Source organism: Lycium barbarum, chromosome 4 (assembly GCF_019175385.1).
Source record: "Lycium barbarum isolate Lr01 chromosome 4, ASM1917538v2, whole genome shotgun sequence".
Lineage (NCBI taxonomy): Eukaryota > Viridiplantae > Streptophyta > Magnoliopsida > Solanales > Solanaceae > Lycium > Lycium barbarum.
In genome coordinates, this window is record NC_083340.1 from 147,619,199 (window position 1) to 147,641,318 (window position 22,120).

At 32.9% G+C, this 22,120-nt stretch overlaps 3 long non-coding RNA genes across 4 annotated transcripts; all 3 read left to right on the top strand.

Annotated features, from left to right (window-relative positions):
• The first annotated feature begins 525 nt into the window (after positions 1–525).
• On the top strand, positions 526–7,542 carry LOC132636962 (uncharacterized). 2 transcript variants are annotated; one of them, XR_009581496.1, is made up of 4 exons: positions 526–3,073; positions 3,398–3,466; positions 3,971–4,493; positions 5,166–7,542. It is a non-coding gene; the product is annotated as an uncharacterized LOC132636962 (long non-coding RNA). The 2 variants fall into 2 exon arrangements; XR_009581495.1 differs by having other exon boundaries at positions 530–3,073; positions 3,971–7,542.
• A 1,611-nt stretch (positions 7,543–9,153) lies between these two features.
• On the top strand, positions 9,154–12,664 carry LOC132638819 (uncharacterized). The gene is made up of 3 exons (XR_009581905.1): positions 9,154–10,247; positions 11,165–11,216; positions 12,412–12,664. It is a non-coding gene; the product is annotated as an uncharacterized LOC132638819 (long non-coding RNA).
• Positions 12,665–16,893: 4,229 nt separating this feature from the next.
• On the top strand, positions 16,894–18,638 carry LOC132638821 (uncharacterized). Its single transcript, XR_009581906.1, has 3 exons — positions 16,894–17,132; positions 17,515–17,542; positions 18,013–18,638. It is a non-coding gene; the product is annotated as an uncharacterized LOC132638821 (long non-coding RNA).
• The last annotated feature ends 3,482 nt before the right edge of the window (positions 18,639–22,120 follow it).

A 22,120-nucleotide genomic window follows, 5' to 3' on the forward strand; every position in this document is an offset into this window, starting at 1 on the left:
AACCTTTCTTTTGTGTGGTTTAATTAGAATTTTCTTAAAATTGAACAAAGCAGAATTTTTTGGTTATATTTACCAATTGATTGTTTGAGACTGAAGCGTAGTTATCATTGCTTTGCTGTATTTACTAGTTTATTTGTGACTTTTACGAAAGATTGGCTTCTCTAGATGCTTGTAGCTTTGACTAATGGACAGTTTGACCTTTCAATAGTAAGGTCAAACTATCCACTGATTTGATTCATGTGTTCATTTTTCATAATGTTGCAAAAATAGTTTTAGATGCTTGTCTAGCATTTTGACTTATTTTTAAAAGATTTCCTGCTCGATCATGTCTCTTATTGTTCATATAAGGAGATAACAACTCATGCTCGCTTATCTGTGACTCTTCGTTGGAGTAGACACTTGACAAATCACATTTCTAGTTTCCATTTTGGGTTTAATGGATCTTTAACCAACTTTCATTGTGTAGATTGTAGCTATACATATAACTGCTTCAAGGCTTCTCAGAGAATTTCATAGGAGCTAAGTAGCTGCTTCTTTAATGATCAAGGTTTAATTTGTTGTAGTACCTGTAGAATTACTTCTTGTTGTTTGGATGCTGTAAGATATTTCTACTCTCCTATGTCTTTGCTTTGTTTTTTCATTTTTCGTTTTATGTATTCATCAATTTTTTCATCAAATTTAATTAGGATACTTTGTACCTGGGTACGGATTATCTACTTTTCGATGTAACTTATCACTTAGAGCTTGATATCTATATCTATATCTATATAATTGCAAGACTTGAGCCCGCTGACATGGCAGCCTCACAATCCAGGATTCTTATTTTTTTTTTCTCAGATTTTTGGACTTTTTACTTAAAAATTACCAACTTCTACGCTGCTTAAGAAAACCCAACCAGTCACCTCTTACATTAACACCCTAAAAAAGAAAAGGTACCTTTTTATTATTCGTAATTGCTCTTACTGTATTCCTCTTCGTTTTTTCTTGTTCTTCCCACAATCCATATCCATGGGCCATGCTACCGTTGCCAATCAAGAGGAACAACTGTACTTACCAGATTCTATCAAATTCTACAAAATCGGGCCAGTTCTTAAAGGAGTTGCGGATGTTAACTACCTTTTAATTCTCTGTCTTTATTGAAATTCAATTCACCATCTTGAACAAATTTACATCACAGATGTTTACTGCATGTACGGCAACGATCGGATACTTTCAGCATCTGTGCCTTCAGTTGCCGCAAAATGCCCTCGGAACAATTACAGTACCTGCATATACTCTCATGCTCCCTTTGAAGTGATTAGTTTTTGTTAATTCATTTTATGTCGTTGTTCTCTTCCGAAAAAGCTAGGGTCTCTTCTTTTACTCAGTAGAAGACTAAATTCTGTTAGCTTTCTTGTACTTTGCTGGGATTAGAATATCAATTGAAGAAAAGAATGACCTTTTAAAGGATATCTGAACAAGTAAGAGGAAGGAGTGAAAATGCGGCTTTTGATATATAGTAGTAGTACCTTTATAAGCTGATATCTTTTTTAAAGTGCTTCTCTGATTCTGAAAAGTGGGTTGGTTAAGCAAAGGTCTGACTTTGACGGTAAAAAATGACCATGAAAGATTACCCAGTTCATTTTCATATTATGGAAATGGATTTGATCTTTAAGACAAATATGGCCATAGAAAAATCACAAAAGTTTTGAAGCAAAGGTTGAGAAGAAAAGATTTGATTTTAGGCCAAAGGTGACCACCTAAAAGATTAGACAGTTCATTCTCGAAATTATCAAAAGAGGTTCTTCTGTGATGTAAGTTGGTTAATTAAAGGTTTGCTTTTTAGGACAAATATGATATAAAAAGATTAGAACAGTTTGTTCCTTAAATTTCTCAAATGGGTACTTATGTCTTATGTTACATCGGTTTGTTAATCAAAGATAAATATTTAGGCAAACATGGCCAAAGAATGGTAGTTGTGTCATGTGGTTTAGTTAAGCAAATTTTTTATTCTCAGGGCAAACATGGCCATAGAAAGTACTACATCAGTTTTCATTGTTGATTTTTTTGAAACGAGCATATAACTGTGGTAGTATGGTAGGCTGAACATGTATGTTTCCGTGTATGTTACTCTGAAGAAACGGTTTGTTTTAGTATGACATGATTATTAAGGTGTAGGAGTACAATGTCATTAGCTGCTCCATAGACAACAGATATTATAGTGTCTCCCCAGTCAGACACATTTTCGAAGCATCTAAATAATGCAAAGAGCCGGAAGCTGCTTTGAAAAGAAAGAATTTTTGGACAGTGAAAAGCACATTTTCTTGGACAGAAATGATCAGAAAACTGAATTTCCTGGCAGCGGAAGGTCAAAGTATGGAGACATACTTCTCATTTCAAGTCTCAAACTCATAAACAAAAGCTTATAACCAGCGTAGACGATGATGTCGAGTGGGTTATGATTAGATTTATCCACACCTCTCTGTTGCATTTACAACTCAAATTAAAATGCAACTTTCAACCCATGGAAAATGGATAAAATAAGATAAGGAAGGAAGATGAAGTTAATTTAAGATTTTGTGCTTGAAGGTGGTATAGGCAAGATGGTGAAAGAATTGCAGTTCAAATACTAGCTTCACAGTTAGAATGTTAAATGACTTATCTCTCTCTATCTGATCGTTATTTATTTGATGTCAACTACTATTAGCTCACTGTACTGATCTGACATGCAACCTGATTTTTTCAATTGGTGTTGATGAGTCTGAGTGACTTATTAGATGGATAAAACATTCATCTCCTTAGTTATCTACGGGCATCCGGCATAGAGCTTTGTGAGCATTGATTTCACTTAGAGAAAGATGTGTGAACAAACATACAATGAAACAATTAGACCTTTGTTGATACACATGAATTCTCTTTCCAACCATTGAAGCTAAGAAAAGAGGCCCTTAGACTGATGCAAAGAGAGCTACTTTCTGATGCATGTTTTTGTACTATGCAGACCACTTACGGCTGTAGAACTAAAGAAGAAGCTCCCAGGAAGAAAGTTTACACGCAATGTTGCTAATGCTGTAATTACATATTTCCATACCAGGTAAATTGAACTGGAATCAAGATGTTCAAACTTGTCAACCCTATCTTCGGTAACATAAATGTTATTTCAAGTGATTTGTCTTTTGTAGTCACTTCGACTCTTCGAAAATTTTAACTTGGTTTCTCCCGTTTGTGGAGGTTTGTATTGATATCTTTACGATTTCCGTACTTCTTTAAGTTTAATTCTCACCGTACATACAAGGAAGAAAAGAGACCTGGTAAAACCATATGTCCAAGCCTTTGCAAGTGAACTTTGATTGCATAGATTCAAGATTTAAGAGAAAACAGACACAATTCTAATTTAAGTACACTATTTTTTTAATAGGTGACTAGAGTAGTTGTGAAGTTTGACGAGGCTATTAACTATGTGCAATCCCTCCACCGCTGAGTTGAGGTAAATTACTTAGGCTGCTTTGTTTTATTATACGCAAATATTGACTTTGCAAATTAGTATCGAGTTTCTAGGAAAATAGTAGTTTTATGTGCTTAGCCAAAAAAACTAATTTTTAAAATATTTTCAATTTCTCAGATTTCAGTCTTAAGTTGTTATTCATGTTCCAATTGATTGGGAGGTAAACATTAGCAAAATAGATGGGTTATATGTATGTACACTTTCATGCAGTTTATCTCAATGAAGTTAGCTAATATGAATTCGGGAATAGACTAAAACGTGAATGTTTTCTCTCCGGAAATGCAAGTCACTCAAAAGTATGTTGTTACTAATGAGTTTTTGGCTTCTTCAGATTTTTGCCTTTTCCCTTTAATCTAAAAGTCTCCTTTTAAAACCCATTCTTCAACGGCTGTCCCCTGAGGGACACCATTTTAAACACCTTTATAACGCCGTTTCACTTGCTCTTACCATGGCCTAATCGCATCAACAACGGCTATCCTCTTGCAGGCCTTATCAGGATGGCCCATCTGGTATTTTGCTCCTCCTTATTCTTCTTCCTCAGGCATTTCCCTTCGCTTCGTTCATGGCAAGCTTAATATCCTTCCGAGATATTTAATAAATAACATTCTGAAATAAGTATTGGATCACTCACTTATTCAGATCTGTATTGTTCACTTGAGATCTTATTGGATCTGAATTTCATCATCGTCGTATTTCTTGAGGGATTTTCACAGATTTCTCAAAAACTGTGAGAAGTTTATAGACGCTTCTTTCATGGGGCTGCTTTTGGCTTCAAAATGTTTTATGTCCTTGAATTCTTACTTCAAAAAAAAAAAAAAAAAAAAAAAAAAACTGTTACTTCCTTGCCTATATTGTTTAATCTTTGGATTATTCTATCATTTTAGTGTCATCATGCTGGAATTATGGACTACTTTATGCACCGATGCATCATTTCCTCGAATTTTTAAATGTTAATCAGGTCAACCCACTTGACACTATTTACAGCAGCTTGGTTGATGCTCTTCCAGTGGTATGCATCTCTCACTTTTAACTTGGCCTTTCTTTTCTCATTTTGCTAAGCAGTTTATTGTTATCGGGAATGAATCCATTTGAGGTTGATAACTTTTAATCTGGTGCTTTATTTGTCATTGAAATAAACTATAAATGTAGCTTATACAGTCACCACTTCGTACAGAGATCAACATATCAAAGCAGTCTATTCTTACTTTTCTTTTGATGGAGAGAAAGTATCTACAATTGGGATAATCTTTATTCGCAGCCATAAAAGTGTCCCGGCAGTCATTAAGCACTTCAAAATTCAAATGCATTCGCTATTTGTCATTGGGCCATAGCATGTTGAAATAGTTCGGTGCTTCTTAATAAAGATAACAAAGAAGTTTGCCGGAACGCCACAAAGTATCGGGAATGTGCCAACTCCTGATGCAACGTCCCATTGATAGTTTCATCAACAGCTTCTTAATAAAGATAATAAAGAGTTATTTCAGAACACCACAAAGTTACGGGAATCGACAAATCCCTTATGCAACGTCCATTGATAGTTTTGTTGACAACACAAAAGTAAACATTGTAGAAGGAAAAAATAATATGACAGTGAAAGCTACTGCTTTGATCCTCCTCGCCCATCTGTTTTTAAGAGTTTCCCTGCTTCCTTCTACCTTTCTGATTGCTTTTCTTTTTGTAGGCTCTTTCCTATTCCGACAGCAATGATGAGAAAGATGGTCAGCTTCTCAATATTTTACACCGTTTACTATGAGAATTATTCTGGCTAAAAGGACGGAAATCTATTAGAAGCAACTAAAGTACAAACCTTTTAATTCCGGTGAAAGAAACTGCTAAAGTCATATAATGGAGTTAAGAATGTTGTCAAACTTGCCACTATTTCCTCTTGGTGTATATTTGCTAATAGGACAATAACTCTTTTGATGATCTCCAATTTTTCTCTGGTTAGGATCTTCTCCTTATGCGTATTCTTTTTCTATATCATTTACATCCTGGTATTTCTTTGTAGTCAGTGGCTTAACCAACATAGTTTAAGCTGACCAAATTTGAGAGGGGCCACACGGCTAGAGTACTTCAGCATGTACTGTACAATGTAGAGAGATACACGTTTGACCGCAACGTTAGCAAACATCGTTCCAGAAAAAAAACAGAATTACTCGTGCAAGGCCGTTTGAACTTATTCTTAAGAAGTTATGCTTTGTGCATCTTCTAAAATGGTACATACTTGCCTGGAGAACTTCCATATTAGATAATTATGTTGGTAGATAGTACATCCCTAAGCACCCAAATGATGGTTAAGATCTATCTTCTTTTTAGTGGCACAACTAATAATCCTTTTGCCACCATAGGGTTGAATTCGTCCATTAAGTAGCAGAAGGCGAAGGAAACATAAACCTAGATGCATAATACTCTAACACGACTAATCTGAACCCTCTTATTGTATATTTTGCCTTTTCAACAGATGATCACTTATTTCCCTGTTTAACTCATATTAAAAAATCCAAAAGTTGTCTACATTTATTTTCATTCAAGAAAATGAAAGATGAAAGGTCTTTAACTTTCTAGGCCTTTAATTTTCCCCGAATAGTTACACCCATTAACAAGTAGTAGCTGCTGGTAAAAATGCAGCCACATATAAACAAAATAGAAGCAGCAGCCAACGGATACTATCATTTTAATGTTTAGACGTAGTTCGATCAATCCACGGCAGGCTTTTGAGCTGGCAGATCACATGCAACGTCTTTTAAGAGCCACTCAATGGTGTTGATATATTACGCAAGCCATTTTCAAAGTTGGTGGTGAGAATATCTATTTCCTTTTGTATATACACTTTTTCCAAAAGAAATGTATTAGAGGACAATATCTTCCCATGGATAAAGTTAACTGGTACCTGTTGTTAATGGGAGATGGTAGATATCTCGTGGAATTAGTCATGCACGCAAGCTAACTCAAACACCATAATGATAAAAAATATATGTATTAGAAGACATGGTTGTCTATGAAGTGTGAACTATGAACATTAGAGGGAATTTCTTCTTTAGTCGTCTTCTTCCTTTTTTACTTCATTAGTAGAAATTGGAAAGTGAATTTTTCTGTGTGTGTAAATTGGCGAGACCACTGTTCATGCTTATCGCTTTATGTATGGTCAGCAGGTTTGTGTGAATTTGTAATTAGGCTTTCCATTATGCCAGGGAGGATCTGACGCCAAATAGGGTCGCTTCAGTGCCTTCGGAAGACAGTACCAGAGTTTCGTTGCCGCTACTCCGGCTGGTGGTGGCGTCAGTGCTTTATGTGTGGCTGAGGAGAAAAAGGAAGCAGAGTTTGCTTCAATATTTCTTGATATATAATTCCATAAAGCACAATAAATGTGATCATGAGGAGAAAATCAGGAATTTATGGTTGGATAGGCATGAGAGAGTGAGAGAATCGTGAATTTGCAGAGAGAAAGAAAAAATGTGGAAAGAGGTAAAAAAGAGCTGAATATTTCTTTCCAACTGGATATGGATTTTTATTTTTATTTTTTTTAATTATCCTTTTTTAGTTTCATTCTTACTTTCCTTTTGAACTATGGGAAAACTAAGAATTTTACTTTGTGCATGGTTTATTATCCATGTAATTTTCTTGCATGATTTACGTTTTTGCAAATTTTGACAGAATCATGAAAAGAAACCGCGATTGAATCAAGGGCCATCAATCTCCTCCAAGCAAACTATGATCTAATGTTTTTTTTACCTCATCAATTCTAATGTAATGTTTAATTTATTTATTTTTTATTGTCTTCCTTTTTTCCCTTTTTAAGTTAGCTAAATTTAAATTACTAGACGGCCAAGATGAAGGTGTAATGACTTAATTTATAATAAGCTAAGGAAGTAACACTGTTGTTTCTACATGTAAAAACAATTATTAGCCACCATGTATACTGCAGCTTTTCAGTATTATTTCTTTTTTATGTTTCATCCTTTATTTTTTCATTTTTTCTTCAAATTTAAATTGCTAATTTAGTTGGTTGTTTCATATTTATATTGAAGGGAAATGTTTTCTACAAATCCTTTTAGAAAGATAAATCAATTTAGAGAAGACAATTATATCAAATGTTACAATCCGAAAATCAAGGCAATTATATCACGGAACAAATGTTACAATTCAAAAATTTGTAGACTTTTGCAATTTTTCATTAGAAGTACATGATATATATTAAGAACGTTAAATTTTATTACTTTAAACTTTCTTAATTAAAATCTTTTTTTTCATAATTTTTAATATTCAAATTCGGAAGCTTAATGAGGTCAGTCATGACTGCGCGAAGCGCGGGCAAATTACCTAGTATATGTATAACTAGTGAACTTACCACGCATCGCGCGGTTATGACTAATTTCGTTATATTTATGAATTTCTTTTCTAATATTCAATTTTTTTAGAATAATTAAGATAGGTTGTTTCACCTATTTTTTTATCTTCTCATTCTCTTATATCATGTTTGGTTTCACAAGGTGAAGGGAAATTTAATGGAGAAAAATTTCATTGATTAATTTTTTTACATAAAATATCTATAATTAACCTTTTTAGCTGTTTGACAAAAATTGCAATAAAGGTTAGATATGTTCTTATTTCAGTCTAATTTTTAAGTAATATAAAAAATTATATAGTTAGATACGTTTTCACCAGGAACACGGTATCTATTCATGTAACTGTATGTTATTTGATCTAAACTTATTTAAAGTAAGTTTTGATCCTAAGATCTCTTACTTTTCAGGTTTGAACCTTTTTTGTTTGATTAATGCTTCATTAGCACATTTTAGTTAATTGAGATTTGTTTGGGAGAGGATAGCTTATGAGTTGATTTTGGTATGTTATTTGTCCAATGGAAGACAATTTGGTGATATTCTCATAATAAGTCATTGGTTCCTTCAAGTTATAAGGTGCATAAAATTTTTAAAAAAAAATCTCTAAAAGTTACAACTTATTTTGTTGGCAAGAGAAACCAAAATGCTTTTATCAGAGATCAAAACAAAACATTCTAAATGAAAAAAATAACTTGCCATTGTTGAGGTAAAAGTCTATTAAAAAACAAAGTAATTTTACAAATTCAATTAATAAATTTCTCCTATAGAAATATTTTTTAAAAAGCGAATTGAACTACACCATTGAGGGATGAAACAAACATCTATCCTTATATTCGTTTCAAATAATTACTGATCCTTGTTTTAATACAGATTACAGCAGCATTATCTTTCATTCTTCCTTTTCATCCGTTTTTTTCTTCCTTCTCTTTTTGTTTACTTTCTTCTCAGCTCTTATCAACCGATTAGTCACCAAAATCTGAAGTCACTGCTTTAAATATAGGAAAAATTCTTTTCCCTTAAAAAAAATCGGACTAAACATTCTATATTTACAGCATCTCATAAAATTCATGTTTACCGATTTACAATTTTCACCACGTTTTTTGCATATAAATTCTACAAAAGAAATGACGTATAGAAAACAAATCTACAAAGTTCAACTGAAAGAGAAAAGAGATAATAAATTAGAAATTGAAGAGAAACTAAAATGCGAGACTCCATCTTCATGAAGTACAGAATACTAATGATTAATAACATATAACAACTCACACACATACCAAAATATTTCTGGGGAAGAATCCAATGCTACCACGCATCTCCACCTTTCTACTTCCACCGACATAACCACTTTTGTCATCTTCATCGTCTCATTATATAAAGTCGTCATCGTTTTGTCCATTTGATCGATGTCTCTCCTCATCTACGTTCTTCAGAGTTGATATCTTGCAATTTTGCTTTCTTTCTATTTTTAATGATTCACTTCTTTCCTCTGCGCTACATATACTACCGACATAGTCTATTTTCTCCCTTTCATTCCCTTCCTCAGCAACATTGTAAAAATGCTTTTTTCTATTTTGCTTACCTATATACGTTGTCATAGCTATAAAATATCCGTCCTCAAAACAAAAACAGTTTGGGATGATGAACTGTCCTAAGAAGTGTTATATCCCGTATTTTTGAACGTCGGATTATTTGTAAGCTGAGGTGGGGCCCACACGTCAAGATTTTTTTTTTTTTTGAAACATGTGACAAGTTATATGAATCACATATGTAAAGTTAAACACAACTCATGAAGGACCCTTGGGCCAAATCAAAGTGGAAGTCCTCCAAACGAATATTTTTAAGAAAACGTTTTCGGGTGACCTGAATTTGGGGGGCAAAAACGGTATTATAAGTTTGGAATTTGGAAATATAACAAGAAATAGAAGTTGTAGATAATTGAATTAGCTTTCCAACCATAGGTCGTGGGTCCCCAGGTGACGTCCGTACAAGGAGATATGGACGTTTTAAGGTCGAACGGTCAGTGGGCTAGATCCAACTCGGGACCAACCGGGTTGGCCCAAAAAAAAATGAAGAGAAAAATCAGGCCCAAGTGAGGAGGTGGCCGGCCATGGTCCTTAATAAAGGACCCAAGCCCATTTAAATTAGTCATGTGATTAATAATAAAAGGGGCTAAGTCTTCATTTTCAACCAAGAACATTCTTGAAGCAAAGAACAAAAGAGAATAAGAGCAAAGAAAAACATGGCATACGGCCATGACCCCCAAATTTTAGCTCCTTAAAATCTTCCTCCAAAAATTATTTTCTTGTGGTATTCCCACTAATTCAAGGGTCATTTACAACTTGGTGTAATTATTTTGGAAGAAATAGCACTTGTTTCTTCAAGTTGACAACTTGGTCAAGTGAAGAAGATTGTAGAAAAAGGTAAGAACTAATTCCTTTTTATTATGTTATGAAGGTTGGTTTATGTTGTAGTATGTAGAAATGAGTAGAATTTATGGAAATATGGAGGTTTACAAAGTGGGTTTGCATGTGTGCATGTGTATGTAAGGTTGTATAAATAAGATGAGTTGAATTTTATGTTGTATTCTAGTTATAGTTGTGGTGGACCTTATACTAGAAATGGAAGAAAATGGTTCAAGTTGGCATGGAAAATTATTGGAAATAGTTATAGGAAATTATGTGATTTTAATGAAGTTTTTATGTAATTATGGAAATGGAGTTCTAAATGTGAATTATTATGTTAGTTGGTGAATTTGGAAGGATAATAGTCCATATTGGCATGAAAGATTGGTTGTTAAGTGGTTATGAGAAGTTTTGTGATTTTATGGTAGATTTATGTAATTATGAAAATGAAATAGTTAAGGTGCAAATTATGATTATGGTTGATGAAATTGGAAGATGGAAATATGTTATGAATATGTAGATTGAAGATTAGAAGTTTTGGATGGATTATGGTTTTGGTGGAAAGTTTGTATATTTTGTATATCTTGTGAATATTTTGTAGAAATGATATGAAATGCTTCCGAATTATATTGTAATGATCTTGATTAGTAATGAATGTAAAAACATTGAGATTGGTTTGGAAATGTAAAGTTGGAGTGAAAGTTATTGCACTATGTTGGAAAGAGGACTAATTATGCTATATTGTGTTGTGTAGTGATTGTTGTTGTTGTTGGTGTTGTTGTTGGGTTGTTGTTGAATTATTTTAGCCGAGTTAAATTCTCGGGGATGCTCTATGTATAGGGGAGATGCTGCCCAAATTTCCGTAGACAAGTATGAATTAAGATTGGATTCTTAAAGGCTTGAAATTGATATTTGGTAATTGTGACCAATTGTAGATTTTGAAGGAAACGAGAATTGAATTTGAAATAGCATAAGGAGCGGAAAGAGGTATGTAAGGCTTTACCCTTCCTTCATTGGCATGTCTTAGACATACTAGGTTGGATATGAACCTCGGGGACAACCCTATTCTCCGGAATCCGCGTCTAAAGTTTTCCCTTTTTCATTCAGTAGAATTGAATTGAATATGTTATGAAAATTTGAAAAAATTGCCTAAACATCTAGAACTTGTACAAATGAGACCCGACTACCTTAAAACTCTCACAAGTGACGTCATGGGATGTAATATACATAAATTGTGTATGCCGCCTCATTTGATCCGAGGTGGGCCCATTGTTCCCGGATTTTCTCGATTGTTCCGTTTATAAAACGATAAGTGTTGTAATTATTCTAAAGAGAATATGTCTATGATGAGTATGACAAGAATGATAGTATGTCTAAAGGTCTTAAGTGAAGGATTTAATATGAATACAAGAATAATGAACTAGTTCTTGAGTCCAACTTTATTCCTTTGCCATGACTCTATTTTCTAAAAGATTCTAAAGTACATGAAGTAATGTTTTATAAGTTTTACGATCTTGTTCCATGTTTTCCCTTAATGCTATTCTTCATTGATAGTCTCGCCTTATAATATTAGTTCCTTCAAGGTGAAACATGACGATCATGATTATTCCATAGTGTAATCGGGGGCTACCGACCTTACGTCACTCCGACGCGAACATGATTTTCTTGGACTTTCATGCATGCCGTATATATGTTATAAGTACATGTAAATGTATATAGGGAAGATGGGGAAAGGTAAGGCGCTATAGACGCATAGCCACCTGATCAGTTGGAGTATGGTGCATGATATCGTCCCGGACGCGGGATATATGGTTAAATGGATCGGAGCCGACGCCTCGGCAATATGATATGTTCTATGTTATATATATATGAAAAGAAATGTTTTCCAAGAAAGCAAAATATTATATGTATATGGATCGGGCTGCACGTGCCGCAGCAATATGTTATAGAATAAGCATATACGGATCGGGCTGCACGTTCTGCAGCGCTAAGCATGCCTGTATCCGTCAACGTGCACTTATATGTACAGGTTATGTTTCTACCTCATGACATGCGTTATATCTCTTTTATGTCATCATCTCTGTTCTATATTTTCCGTATGTTATTGTTCATGCCTTACATACTCGGTACATTACTCGTACTGACGTCCCTTCTTGTGGACGCTGCGATTCATGCCGCGCAGGTCAGCAGGTAGACAGATTTGACTCCCAGGAGCTCCATCAGCAGTACTGCGGCAGCGCTCCAGTTGTTTCGGAGCCTCAGTTTCTTAGTACTACTTTTGTGTATATATTCGGGCACGGTAGGACCCGGCCCTTCTTGTATATGTAGATGTACTTCGTTTAGAGGCTCGTAGACAGATATGTACAGTCAGATGTTTTGTACTTTTGTTGTCCTCGTCGTTGTATAATGTGCTAGCAAAATTTGTAAGTCCATGTTTACAATTATGCCATTAATGTTAGCATTGAGCAACAGAAAAAAAAAATACGGTATAGTCTATACGGCCCACCTAGTAGCAAACGTACGATACGAGATAAGGGGTGCTCGGTACAAGTATCGGGTACCCGTCGCGGCTCCTAGTTGGGTCGTGACACTTTTGGTCTAAAAATACCCTTCCATCCACCTTTTAGGTCTAAAAATACCCTTAAGGTTTGTTTTTGGCTCAAATATACCCCTCAAACTAACAAGTTAAAATTAACTCTTTTAAAAAGCCAAATGGCAAATTGTAATTGGTCAATAATAAAATTCCGTAATTTTAAAAAAAAATCCAAATTTAAAAAAAAAAAAATTGCCAATCATAAATTGCCAGTAATTTAAAATTCCAGATTTTAAAAAAAAAATTGCCAATAATAAAATTCCGTAATTTACATATTTTTTAAAAAAATTGTGTGGAAACTTAAAAATTAAAAACTAAAAAATTTAAAAATATGAACGAAACTGATTTTTTTTTTTTTTGCATTTCGTGAATTAATCAACGAAATATGTTTTTTTTTTTTGCATTTCGTGAATAAAAAAATGAATAGGAAATTATAATTTTTTTTTTTGCATTTCGTGTATTAAAAAACGAAATAGGATAAAAAAAATTATTTTCGTTCATATAAAAACGAAATTGGAAAATTGGACCAAATATATTTTCCAATTTTGTTTTTATATGAACAAAATTAATTTTTTTTATCCTATTTCATTTTTTAATAAACAAAATGCAAAAAAAAATTATAATTTCCTATTTCATTTTTTTATTCACGAAATGCAAAAAAAAAAAACATATTTCGTTGATTAATTCACGAAATGCAAAAAAAAAAAATCAGTTTTGTTCATATTTTTTAATTTTTAAATTAAATAATATATGTGTCCAATCACAAAATGCCATTTGGCTTTTTAAAAGAGTTAACTTTAACTTTGTTAGTTTGAGGGGTATATTTGAGCCAAAAACAAACCTTAAGGGTATTTTTAGACCAAAAGGTGGAAGGAGGATATTTATGAGCCTTTTTCAATAGGTCAGGGTATTTATGAGCCTTTTCCGTTTTTATATCTTTCATTTTCCTTAATGTCTTCGTCTTTAATGTGATTAAACACATATACAATATCTAACGCCTATACATGTATATTCTAATAATAAAGGAATTAATGGTAGAAATTTAAGGTAAGAAATGAGTAGAGGGTAACGTACATGTTAATTCTAATAACGAAAAAAAAAAAACAGTGGAAGAAATTTGAGGGAAATTAATAGTGAGTCTTCGTTTAGTCTTAACAAAAATAATCTGTTCATTCATTTCTTTTTTGAAAAAGGTATACTACTGCTAACTGGCAAATCAATATATATTATAAAGCTAGGCATAAAGAAGGTGATGTGTCATTTCTTTATGACCTCCAATGGTATATTTCTTTTTTCTCCTTTTTTTGGCATTTGTTGGGGTTTCTCCTCATTTTTATGCAATAATTCAATTACTAAATGATTAATACTTTGGTTATTGAAAAGTCACCGTCTAATTGCGTTCAGCTTCACAAGTAAACGTCTACCTCATTAACTCTACATAATTGTACCTGCTCAAATAAATTAATGTTACTCTGTAACCACCTTCAAATTTACTTGTAACCACCTTCAAATTTACTTTCATATTCTTCATCTCATTCATGTTCATATTCCTATCTCTCACTTTTTAAAACTCAACTCAATTCATTATACCCAAGCAGAGAATGAAACCAACAAGAAATTAAACAAAAACATACAGGGGTATATCCCCCTTACTCTTGCCGGTACATATTGCTAATTATGGTGCTTTAAATAATCAGTTAATGGGTGATTTATCTCCCCTCCTTTATGTGGGTTTGTACATATTCCTTGCCCATACTATAAATTGAGGCCAAGAAGTACCAGTTTTCATGCATCCTTTTTGCATTTAGCCTCTTCTGCTTATCTATATTCAAGCACTTGTGTTCATATATAAATTGGTCTATCGTGATGATTTGCATCGGTGGTTTTTAGTGCTCTACTCCAGCCCACTTTTCAGTTTTAAATAAGCAGGTTGTTTAGGAATCCCTTGACAGAGAATATGTACCATATATTTAGCTCATTCAGGAATAAGTTTTCGTTTTTCGAATTTAATGTTTTCCCTTAAATTTTCAGTCTTAGATTTTGGGAAGTGGAGAGGTGGTGTCCCTGAAATTATTTTGGTTATCGGAGATACCACCTATAAAGATTCGAGATGTATTTTTCATATATGAATCTTCATCTGAACTACAAGTTGCATAAGATTGTTTTGTTTCTTCATGGTTTTAGTTTTGTTAGATTTCATTCCATGTTTATTTTTATTTGAATTGTAAATTTGTCTTTTTTTCTAAGAAAGAGATCCGATTATAAAAAATGCGGTTCATCTAAAAAAAGAGATCCGATTATAAAAAATGCGGTTCATCTAAACTTTAAGTCCAATTAAAATATTATCGTTGCGGTTTAATCAATTTCATAAATTAAGTGTCTAAGTTTATCTCTTCTATTTCAATTATATTTAAAGATTTTAAAGTTTATTAATAGCTAATTTCAAAACCGCGCGAAGTGTGGATAAATTTACTAGTAAGTAAAAATAAGTAGGAAGTGGTGACCCTTTGTCTTCACCCGTTTATTGACATTTTAAAGATCTTATTTAGGGGACTTTAATTATAATTAATTAGGGAAAATAAAAAGAATCAGATTATTTGGATATTTTGGAGCAAAATAAGAAGGGGAAAAATTCAAAATAAATAAATAAATAAATAAAAATGCTGATCACAGAGAGATGTCACATTATCTTATTTATATCTGACTTTATATTATATATAGATTAAGGACATAGGTCTGATGACATGACGGCCTAAAATTTCAATATCTACATTTGTCTTTATCATGAGCCTATTAGTATTAATTAATTAATAAAAAACTATTGGACATTTCCTTTCCGAATAGTTCCATCCAAGTTATGGTTTTCTCTCTCCTTGGTTATGGATATTAATCCTACACCCATTCCCACATCCCTTCCATCCATTCAATGCCATTACTTTTTTACTTTTCATATTCGTCCATTTTAAAAGCCAATTACCTCTAATATTGTAGAGTTGTCGTTTTCTTTGTCTTTTACTCAATAATGACTTTCTTGCTTTTAATTTAATCTAATATTATTAATTTATATATATTCATATTCGTCCACTTCTAATGCTGATTTTTTTTATATTATTTATTTATATTTATATTTCTACTATATAGAAACATGAGTGGATCATCGTCCACCCTAGGGATCCACTCATGGTAGAAGTTTTAAAAAAAATTAAGGGACCACTCTTTTATAATTAAAAAAAAAATAAGAGTCTATCCTTCTATAATAGTAGAAATAAAAAATAAAAAAATTTAAGGTGAAGCCCACGTGAAGAATTAGAAGATAATTGCAAAAAAAAAAAAAAAAAGTAGGGTCCATGAGAAGAAGTACGAGATAATTGCAACAACAAAAAAATAGGACATTTAAATAATGATGATAAGTTTAGAAAATAGTAAAGGTACACTTAGAGAAAATTCAAAGAAGAGAAATCCAAGGAAAAAATAACGATTTAAATTGAACACAAAAACCACTAGAGAAGTCATAAAACCAAAACATTTAAAACTTATGTTTAGAAAAAGCCTCTACTCCTATTTAAAAGGGGAGTTAAGTGGGAAGAGGAGGAGTTACCTGGGAAGCCTCTACTCCTATTTAAAAGGGGAGTTAAGTGGGAAGAGGAGGAGTTACCTGGGAAGAGGTTACTCTCCCACAACTAAGAGGAAAAACTATACGGTTATTTTTCTCCAAATAACTTTTTTTACTTTTTATCTCTTCCAATGAGTCGGGTCAGTTCACGTGAGCGACCCCTCAGTCCAAAAATCCAACACTAAACCACCATTTATTTAATAATGGAGGGAGTACTATTGAACATCAAATTTAAAGCAAGCGTAAAATAACCGCCGCAAATTAGTTCTGGCGGTCAGTAAAAAACCGCCGCTAATTGATTGCGACAACTGTTATTGTGGGGGTTTTGACAACTGCCGCAATAACACATTGCGGGGTTTCAAACCGCCGCAAACCTTAAAAATAACCCCCGCAATTTAAGCTTTTTTTTGTAGTGTCAGTTGATATGTTTTAGCATCCTTTTTGTTAGGTTGGTTTCTTTATAGTACATTAAGATTGTTTTTTCCTTTTTTTGCAGTATGCCGTGATTGTGTTGAAGGAATCTGTTCACATATCTTTTGGGTGTACAGAACAGCCCGCGGCCTATGCTGAGTTGGTCTCCATTGGGGGCTTGAATGCTGATGTTAACAAGAAACTCAGTGCCGCAATTGCTGAAACACTTGAGACCAAATTGTCTGTTCCCAAATCTCGATTTTTCCTGAAATTCTATGATGCTAAGGTATGTGTTTGGCTTCTTAATCTATCAAGGATGAGTAAATTCCCCGCATATCTCTCATTGCATCTTCCTGTTTGTTTAGGCCAATCAAAGTCAAGAATATGCACAATGTCTGCATGCTTTACACCAGTACGAGATCATGTAAATAAACTTTCACTGTCTAAGAACACGAGAAGTTTTTGTACTTTTCCGATTCCTTTAGTATTTCATTTAAGTGAGTTCCCAAATCTGGCTGTGCGTGCTAGATTTGCGAGTAGTTTCAATAATATCATACTCATGTTACTGACTTACTACTAAAACATCATTATGCACAAATTGCATCTAATGTATTTGATCATATGCATGAAACAACTAAATTAGCGTGTTCGGATTATTTTTTTTACAGGTCCTGCAACAAATTCACCTCTGATCAGGTACATATTTATTCAATTCTAACGGACAATGTTGGTATGTGTATGCGAGACATTTATCGTAGTCTTCTTCTGTTTCCTTCCGTGTATCTCTATTGCTCTCTTGCTATTATTCCTCGAACTAAACATTTGGTATGCTGTTTGAATTTCTCCGGTGTTTCCGTTGATTACGATGATGAAAAATCCTCTTTTTTTTGGGTAGTTTATTCCACTACTTTTGATGAGTATATGATAGCTTTTCTGATGGTTTGGTAGTTTATTGTATTTGTGTCATTTTTCCTTCTTTGATAGCGGAATGCTACTAAATGAATGTTTTTTTTCTTTCCGTATGATTTTATTAGTATTTGTATTAGAGGTGGATCCAGCATAGCAGCAGTAATTGCACTTCAGACACTTTGTCGAGCTCGAACTATATATTTGTAGACAAAAAGCATATGTGTGTATCTAAAGAATGAATTTTGTGTCTTTTTCAGAAGGTAAATGATTTTATAAACAAAGCTCAGAGATTGTGCAAAAAATTACATACAAACCCATCTCCTTTACACATTACTGTAGGAAGCTCCTGGAATTTAGATTATTTGCCGCTGACACCCGAGCCACCATAGCCCCTTCTTTGACAAGAATATGACCATTGAGCCACAACAAAAGCCGCAACGAAGACATTGAGGCAAACTTTATCTATTATTCATCTAGTTTTACGGGAGAATTGTTGATTGCTCATGTTTGCCCGCTGATAGAGTGCATACTGATTTGAAGTGGCATCGGGTCATGTTGCTATATGAATAATGATGAACATTGGTATAACTTTGATGGGTTAGGTTGACATGAAGACAGTATTTTCAGAAGAGAGAATAAGGGTGTACAAGTGAGAGGAGCAGCTATCGTTTCTTTGGTTGTCCGGGAGTTGAACTTTCTTTTTATTCTTATTAAGATTAGGCTTAAGAGTTAAGATGGACTGGTTGCAGACTGAGTATTAAAAAAAAAAAAAAAAAACTTGTCTCATTTACCGGTTATCCAATTTGAGAGGAGCTATAATACTTACTATAAACATAGTTTCTGTAATTGTGCCAAAATCTGGAAAAAATAGCCTATTCTTCGATGATCAGATGCAATGATTATGTACGTATTTCTCATGTTATCTGGATATCCTAAATTCATGCTTTGAATGAATACAAGTTTTAGACCTCTGAATTTCCCCACAATTATGAAAATGTTACTATAGGTACTTTTTTTTTTTGATAACCATGGTATAGCCAACTTGCGCGCATCTTGACTAATTCCAGAAGATATTTGCTACCTCCTACTAACATAGGTACCGGGTAACTATGTTCACCAAGACTTGAATAGATGGAATCATGGAAGACATCACCTAGTCTTCTAATATTGCAGAGTTTATGCGTATACGTTGCTATTTCCTTTGTCTTTTACAGAGAATCAATATAGAACTTCTTGCTCTTTATTTAACCTTATTATTAACCTTATCACTATGTTGTTTCACACTGTGCTTTTGGAGAAGCAATAGGCTTTTGGAGGTGTTTAGAATTTCAACAACAAAGGTAACAAAATTGATGAATTACATTCGTAGTTTAATTATTTCCTTCGTGGTGATTACATTATTTTTTACATAATTTTTGTTTTCTTTACATGTATTCTGACTTTCATTTTTAATAGTACTTTGACTTTCATTTTTGGATATTATTCTTTTTATTTTTTTTCAAAAAGGAGAAAAAATATCCTCTGGTGTATATGTATAGTGTCACTCCAATATTTTCCTTTTCACTTCAATTTCTTTTATTATGCATAGGAATGACAAGAGGAACTAATGAAGGAAAAGAACATGTTTTTTGATTTTGCAAAAGCATGAGAATTTTGCAAAAGAAATTAGGGAAGGAAAACTAAAAATTTGATTGGTGTGGAGAGAAGAGTAAGGTAAAGTAGAGAACTTCTTTTAAAGTTGAAATTTTGGTAAAAAGAAAAAAGGTATGCTGAACAGGGAGAGATTTTTTATTATTTGATACTTTAATAAACAATTGAAGAATGCATTTATATTTTCACCTATACCTATGCAATGTCTACTTATTGATTTTTTTTTCCAAGGTGTTTATGAGACAGAAGGATATTGACTCCAGAGTTACAAAAAAATAATAATTAAGGAATGTGTCTTGATATAACATATTCATTCACAACAATTCTGAAAAGAAGACTTTTTGAGCCCGTTTGGATTGGCTTATAAGTTGCTGAAAACAACTTATAAGCTGTTTTCAGCTTTTTTCAGTGTTTGACTAGTTAGCTTAAAGTCATTTTGTGCTTAAAATAAGTCCAAAAAAATAATTGAGCCCGTTTGGCTTAGCTTATCTAAAGCAGTTTATAAGCTGAAAATAACTTATAAGTCAAAAAAATAAGTTGGACTACCCTAACTTTTTTTTTTTTGGCTTATAAGTTGTTTTCAGCTTATAAGCTGTTTTTTTTTAAGCCCATCGAAATAGGATGCATAGTACAAGTGAGATTGATTGATATTTATAATAATTTTAATTAGGATTATAAGGCAAAATGACTATTACGTATTTGCTCCTCAAGACCGCCACCATAGAGTAGGCTACAAAAGTAATGCCTTAATCCATATTTGGTTTTTTGTCTAAATCATTTTTTCCTTATAATTTTTCTTACATATTTTATGTACACCTAACTTATAATTATTTTTTCTCTATATTTATGTGATCAACTTGGCATTTAAATCTATTCTATTAATGTGTAATGTAGGATGGCAATTCTTAGAACCTGTTTGTCATGAGAATTATTTGTTATTTTGCCAAAAGATGAACTATATGTCATATTGAGGGACTAGGATTTCCTGTTCTTGTAAAATTTGTAAAGTCTATATATATATATAGCCAACTCCTTTTTGTCTTCTTATTATGTAGCATTCCAAAGATACAATTATGTGAATATGGCTTAAACTTTGAGTACTATAAGTTTTCTAAAATCATGAACTATGCCGTATTTGCTCCTCAAGACCGCCACCATAGAGTAGGCTACAAAAGTAATGCCTTAATCCATATTTGGTTTTTTGTCTAAATCATTTTTTCCTTATAATTTTTCTTACATATTTTATGTACACCTAACTTATAATTATTTTTTCTCTATATTTATGTGATCAACTTGGCATTTAAATCTATTCTATTAACGTGTAATGTAGGATGGCAATTCTTAGAACCTGTTTGTCATGAGAATTGTTTGTTATTTTGCCAAAAGATGAACTATATGTCATATTGAGGGACTAGGATTTCCTGTTCTTGTAAAATTTGTAAAGTCTATATATATATATAGCCAACTCCTTTTTGTCTTCTTATTTATGTAGCATTCCAAAGATACAATTATGTGAATATGGCTTAAACTTTGAGTACTATAAGTTTTCTAAAATCATGAACTATGCCTCTGTTCTGATCATAATTACTTAAAAGTTTAGATTTGTATTCCAAAATTTAGGGCGATAAAGAATCTTCACTGCTTCAATTACATAGCAATAAACTTTTTATTTTTTGATTTTTTTTTCCAATTATGTTGCAACAAAGTTTGTATGTTTTCGTTATTTTTCCGTCCATTTGGTGAGATTTGATTAATCTTGAATGTATTCACTTAATGATTTTTTCGTCTAACGCTTTATGCATTGATGATGACACCAAAATATTTATTTGTTGTTTTCTTGTATATGTTTGCTCGATAAGTACTTTGCTCCGTACCTTCAAGTATTGTTTGGGTATTGTTAAAAGTGTTTTTAGGGGAAAGTTGAACGTTCGAACTTTCATTGAGCGACTTCTTCAACAATATCAGGGAGGAAGTTTATCATCCTTGCGACTTCTTCAACAATATCAGGGAGGAACTTCTTCAACAAGTTCTTCATCTTTTGGTTGGTGTTTTATTTCATGCATCTTTGTATTAAATCTTTTCTTTTTTTTTCCTTTTTACCATCGGGTTTTGACAAAATATGAGTCCAAGTATGAGAATTTGATGAAACTTTTTTCGCTTTGTCTTCTTTTTACTTTCGATTTCTCTTTCACAATATTTGTCTTAAGAGTGAAATTATGATTTGGTAGAGTAACTTGATTATAGGAAGATCAAGTTCTGGAGCTTTTAAAAAAGTAGACCATCGTTGATTTTTTATTTACTACTAAAATTACTAATTTCACATGCAACCTAGCTAATTCAGGACAAGATGTTTTTAAAAGATATATCAATCTGTTGATTGAATGACTTGTTTTATGTATATCTTCTTTCGATAAGGGTAAAACCCGAGAGCATAATAATTGTTTGGTAATTGACAGAGTAAAAAGTTACTAAGGACACGTGGCTATAAAAAATCCTCCAATTTTAGCTCTGTGGGAACGGATAGTTTGTAGTTCTTCTAATTTGTACCGTCCAATCTCAGATGTTAGAATGGGGAAAGAAAATCAGTCTCTAATTTATCACTGAGGACACGTGGGGTTTCAAAGATGGTCCTTAAAATTCTTCCAAGGTCCAAATTGCCCTTTGTGAGGACAACAAAAGTGCAAGCGCTTCTCTTTGGCTGAAAAGTAAAAATAA